The 6,258-nt window shown below is 37.7% G+C and overlaps 1 protein-coding gene across 1 annotated transcript in view; it reads right to left on the reverse strand.

Moving 5' to 3' along the window:
* SSH2 (slingshot protein phosphatase 2) overlaps window positions 1-2,601 on the reverse strand; it is a 132,884-nt gene extending 130,283 nt beyond the window's left edge. The window contains exon 1 of the mRNA XM_015566759.1: window positions 2,549-2,601. The gene's annotated coding sequence lies outside the window, so the exon portion shown is untranslated. The remainder of the gene's footprint in view (window positions 1-2,548) is intronic.
* Between the last annotated feature and the right edge of the window lie 3,657 nt (window positions 2,602-6,258).

Raw genomic sequence — 6,258 nt, forward strand, 5'->3', positions numbered from 1 at the left:
GACCAGTTCGTCTCTGTATTGAAATACCAGTTTTCAGTTTTTTTCGATTACCGTCACATGATAACATACAAGTACATGATAAATTGTCGATACTTGATAAGTTGCAGTTGCTCAATAAGCTAAACTAGTACTTGTTATTCGAATCTTTATGCAGTGATACTTGATCTAATAAGTTGTTTATTTTATTTCTTTTGTGCCCTAAATTCATGAAAGAAATGTCGAATAACTTGTTATATAACTGTAAATAATATAAAAAATATTAAAAATTAATTTTAAACAAATTCCTTTACACATTAGTTATTCTTTCACAATGCACTCATTTTGACGGCTTTTGGGCAATATAGGTATATACTAAATTTCAGTCTTTCTAATGTTAATGCAACATCTTCTTTATTACCTGGAACTGGCATTAGTTTAATGATGTTATTTACTCTTCAATTCCCTACTACAAACCAAAACTGAACCCACAAATTGACAAGATGAGTTTAGGCATGCTCAATCAAGAGATGCTAACTCAATGCTTGTTTATTCTGTGGTAAGTGATGGAGAATGGCAGAGTAGTAGCCAAGTATACTAGTACAAAAACCTCTTACATACCATCTAGCTACAAGGGGCATTCTTTTGACACTCATGAGAAGTTTCTTTGCTTTAAGTCAGACTAAAGCTATTAGAGTTAGAAATAACCTGGGAAACACACAATGCAAGAAATTACAACAGGAAAGTAAATTTTGATTTTTATAATGGGTGTTAGTAACTTTTTCTTTATTTCTCATAATCCTTTTCTTGTAACTAGAAGCCGCCTATAAATACCCTCTGCTAGTCATATGAATGATTTATTAGCAATAATTTTTTAAACAGGAGTCTTTGTGGTTCTTAATGGCTTGACAATTCAGTGCTGTGAATAGAATAGACTTCACTGCTTCATCATTATGTAATTTTTTGGAACAACAATTATCTCTGTAGATACCAAGCCAATACGTAAAGTTTAATATCAACCCAGAGATCTTTAAATTTGTTCTACTAGAAAGTTTAAGAATCCTTTGAATTTTTTTTCATTCTAATGGAAATAAGATTATGATGCCTCTGGTAAGCATTCAGCTAAAATTTCTTCTGGTTTCTATCTTTTAACCCTATGTAAAAGAAAGACACTTCACCATCAGATATTCCCTAAGAGCCGTTAAGCTTTAAGTCAAAATTTTTGTGATAACCAAGACAGGAAAAATATTGCCAATAACCTTAGTTACTAAGGAAAAGGAACTTTTTATATTAGGTTGTAGTTTATAAGAGTGAGGGTTATATCAACAAACATGTGGTAGTTCATCTTTAAGGAAGCATTTCCTTTAGCCAACTTCTCCACAATGAGTATGCTTATTGTACCCTTTCCCTGTATCATCCAGAATGGCTCATGTGATTGAGTTCAGAAGATAAAAGTTTGGTAACATTTAAATGACCATGTAGAATTTGCGAGGATTCTTTCTTGTGGGAGGGAGTTGATTTTAAAAAACACTTAAAGGAAGTAATATAAATGTTATCATATACTTCTTGGATGTCTCGTAATTTTTTTCTTTTAACGGCAGCATAATTTTTTTTTCTTTTACTGGTACCCTTATAACAATATGCCTACTATTCCAAGTGAGCGAGTGTCATCGTATTGAAAGTACTGGGGATGTTATTCAGTATAACCTTTGTATTTAGAAAGTGAAATATTAACTAGTCTGTAGGAAATGAAAAATATCAAAATGAATGACAAACATAGGTATAAAGCTGAAGGCTAAAATGTTCTTCAGTTGATATTTTCTTAAAAGGTAAGGAAAGTTTGCTTTTTTTATTACTCAAGATAGTTCTGAAGACTTGGGCCAAAACTAGACCAACATTGCCCTTTCTGCATTTTTAAAAAGCAATCTATCATTTTATTTTTTTAATGAGGCATAATGAACATACAAAATTATATTAGTCTCAATTGTACAACATAACACAATCTGCCATTTTAAATCTGAGTCAGTAACTGAATTGTTAAAGCAATCCTATTTTGAGAGACCAATTAAGCATTTTGGAAAACCAGAATAAGCTAATATGAAAAGACTGAAGAAAAATTAGAGAAAGAACATTAATTACAGAAATGCTACAGGATATGGCCATAGATGTGAAATAAATCAGGCAAAGACAAATACCATATGTGAAATCTAAAGGACTAAATAAATGAAATAGAAATAGACTCACAGGTACAGAGAACAGACTGACAGTTGACAGAGGCAAGATGGGTTGGGGGGCTGGGTGAAAAGGTGAAGAGATGAAGAAGAACAAATTGGTAATTACAGAACAGTCACAGAGATGTAAATTACAGGATAGGAAATATAGTCAGTATAATAGTAACTATGTATGGGGCCAGGTAGGTACTTGAAATATGGGGGGACCATTCTGTAAAGTACATGATTGCCTAACTACTATGCTATACATCTAAAACTAATACAGGATAATACTAAATGTAAACTGTAATAGAAAAACAACAACAAAAAGAAAACCTATAGGATATAGTGAATAAACATACCTCCTGGGCTGTGACCGCCATTCCTCCTCCCCACTGTCTGCCTCGTATAGACAGGAAAACGAGAAAGATAATTTACAACCTGAGGTCTCATATCACAATATCAACAATGAAATTTTACTAAGCTTTACATGTAGGAACATCTTTTTCATGCTGTGTACTTGAACTAAAATCTCTATAAAAAATGACTTAAACCCAGGAGGTTGATACATATTAATAGATGTTATTCCTGAAGGCAACTTCAAAAATAGTCTACAAATTTCATTGATAACAAAGTACTAATAATAGAATTACTTCTAAAAACCAACTTAAGATGTTATAGTATTGTTACATATATGTTTATGCTACTTCAAATTCAAAATGACCTATTAATGATTCTGATCCCCAAAGAACAACCTAAACAATGAGCACCACTTCACAAAGTACTCATTATCAAATTACCATTACCATCAACATAATGGCTACTACTTATTGAGTATTTATAACCATCAGGCATCTTGCTCAACACTTTGTCCTACTTATTTCTTATGAACTCAAAAGGTTAATGGTCCATATTTTCACTGATTCTAACATATATACTTAGGATAAATCAATGTGATGAAAAAAATCACTGGATCATAGTTTGCCTGCAATATTTATTTTTTCTTAGTGGCACATAAAATAATTGAGTGTGTATAACCTATGTGTGGGAATCATGCCAGAGTTGCTGGATACTCAAGGCCAATTAGAGAGTGAAGGCCTTGTTGTTAGTACACTGGATGGCCGAGGCCACTCTGAACATGGAAATCTTAGTCAGAATGTTCAAGGCTAAGATGCCATACACGGATGTAAGGACAGCAATCTCACGGTACAATGTGCACATGTACCTTTCTGTAGCCAAAATGATTGATGTAATTATTGGCAAGACGCCTCTTTTGTCTAAATAGTATTAAAGTAGGTTACTGACCAGCCAGTGTGCTGGGGAGAAAAGGCAGGTACAGAGGATTCAGCTACAATATAAGGCGGGTGCTGCTGCGATATGAAGGGGGAAAATGCCAAGGGTTAAAGACAAAAAGAATCTTAAAAGCAGCAAGAGAAAAGCAGTTAGTTACCTACAAGGAGCACCCGTATGACTATCAGCCGATTTCTCAACAGAAACTTTGCAGGTTCTTTGAACATCCTTTTAAACATTGTTTTGAACTCTGTATTTGGGAATTTGCTTGCCTTCATTTCAATTAGGTCTTTTTCTATAAATTTCTACTGTTTCTTAATTTAGGGCATGTTTCTTTGTCTCTCCATTTTGGCTGCCTCTCTATAATTGTTTCTGTGTATTAGGTAGGTCTGTTATTCCTCCCAGTCTTGGTATCGGATGTCACCAATATGGATGACTTGTGGGGCTCAATGGCACAGTCTCCCTGATCATCTGAGTTAGGTGCTCCAGGAATGTCCCTTGTGTGGGTTATGTGAATCTTCCTGTTGTAGTTGAATCTTGATTGCTGTTGGCACATCTGTGGGTAAGGTTGTCTTGGTCTGGCAAACCATGAGGACCAAACCCTTGCGGAGGAATTTGCTAGAGCAGGGTCTGGTGCCTGCAGGAATCTCCCTTTGGGTGTGCCCCTTTTGATCTAATTGGGTCATGCTCTGATGTGGTCTGAATCCTGCAACTGGGTATGTTGATTTTGGGGCCTCTTGGGAGGGATTAAAATGCAGATCAATGTAAAGCACCTCTTGTGACCAGCCCTGGGCTACCTGTTTGGAGCTACAAAGTAATCCACAGTTTGTGGCTACCTCTTCTGGGTGTTGTAAGCGAATGGCCAAGCTGCTCTTGACTGATAGGAAGGGTGGAGATGTGAAAAGGGCTAGCCCTATACCCACGTGTAACTATTGAAAATCCAGGGGAATATCTCTGCTGGAAAGGTTCCCCCTGAAGTGAGTGGGATCTCAACATCACATGTGAATGGATGTCGCTGGTTGGGCGTGCGAAGGAAAAATGGTCTCTGCCCAAGAGCCAACAATTCAGTCTCTCTCTCCTTGAGAGCATACTAAAAGAGCGGCACTGTGGGCCCCAGCTAGCACAGTCAGCTGACTCCTCTGCAGGGCATGAGCTCAGCAGGTCAGGGCCACTGGGAATTGGGAGGGTAGAGACGTGGCTCTCCCATGGGTGGAGAGCTGTCAGTCAAGTACATGAGGAGGAAGGGAACTCAGTATCTGACACAGAGCCACACAACTCGGTATCTGACACCCTGAGTTCTCCCAATGTGATGTGGCTCTGGTGCTCTGGGCTGGGGAACCTTTAGTGTTCACTGTGATGCTGAGATCCCACTCACTTCAGGGGGAACTTTTACAGTGTTTACAGGAACAAATCAGCTTTGAGTCTGATCTTGAAAGGAAGAAAAAGATCTGAAGAGGCACAGAGACTGAGAGGCATTTGAGATAGAAGCAAGAGGAAAGAACAGGAATATGGTTGATACATTGGGGTGGCTGTGCACTGCAAAGATAAGTTGCTGAAGTCAGGCTGTCTACACCTGATCCCATGAGGAAGCCAGGGAAGGTATTTATTGGCATCTTAGAAAATGGAATAAAACTATAAATTGTTGCTTTGGTAGCAATAACACATTCTTTAAGGAAACAGCGGTTTAAACTTGGAAAGCCAATCAAGAAAAAGTAGTTACTTTTCCTAAAGCCTGTAGACACTGGTTAATCACAGATATCCACTAGAGGGCAGACAAGTAAAAGTTTACACTTTGGTGGACCTGGAGAAACTACATCAACAGAAAATCCTAAGAGAAAACTTCATATGTTCTTTAAAGAGCATTTTCAGTGCCTTCAACCTTGAGCAGAGCCTTAAGCTAGCAAATAGATATTTCATAGAATAGCTTTATGTGGTACAAATTATTTTTAATTGTAAATGGAGCAGTAGAAAAGTTATACTTTAGGAATCTGGCTTAGCTGACTGGCACAGTGCTTTTACATGACAAGCATACCTGGAATGCCAACAGCAGCAATCATCACTGGCTACCTTACCTCAGTCTTCCCCACCCATCTCAGGCACATTCTAATCACACACAAGGTAACAGCTCACGATGTGTATACTGTCTGAACCATAATTTCAATCTAAGTTCTCCTTTTGGCCAACGGGGGAAGGGCTTGGTTTTAAGGACTCCTATCATGTCAGTGAGGTGAGGCTACTAGGTAGAGAGGTTCTTATTTGTGCAGTTTCCTCAGCAGGCCAAGGAGCTGTCAGATGAGGGTGTTGGTGGGAGTCCTCAGGTCTCAATAACTAGGACACAGCAAAAAACATTAACATCGAAATAAAAGATTTGAGAATTCCACCAGAGTTTTTAGCTACTAAGGCTAGATTTTGCAAAGTACAATAAATACTTTTTTTGTTTTGATCTCTTGAAAAATGCCATTAAAGGTGCAAAGGCAATCCTATCTAGTAGGTTGACTTTCTGTCATTAGCTGAAAGTAGTTTTCCTCCACTCTCGACCAATGCTAGTATCACAGGCATTTTCTTTCTCCTTGGAAAATGACAACATTTAGTTTCAGATATTAAGTACTTCAACTGCAGGTGAATTTTGCTATACTGAAATTCTTGTATTATTTCCAACAAGCCAGGCCATCTTGTCTCTCAGACTTTGCTCTGTTGTTCTCTGTCTAGAACAGGGGTGGGCAAACTTTTTGACTCGAGGGCCACAATGGGTTCTTAAACTGGACCGGAGGGCCGGCACAAC

Source organism: Myotis davidii, unplaced genomic scaffold (assembly GCF_000327345.1).
Source record: "Myotis davidii unplaced genomic scaffold, ASM32734v1 scaffold363, whole genome shotgun sequence".
Taxonomy (NCBI): Eukaryota; Metazoa; Chordata; class Mammalia; order Chiroptera; family Vespertilionidae; genus Myotis; species Myotis davidii.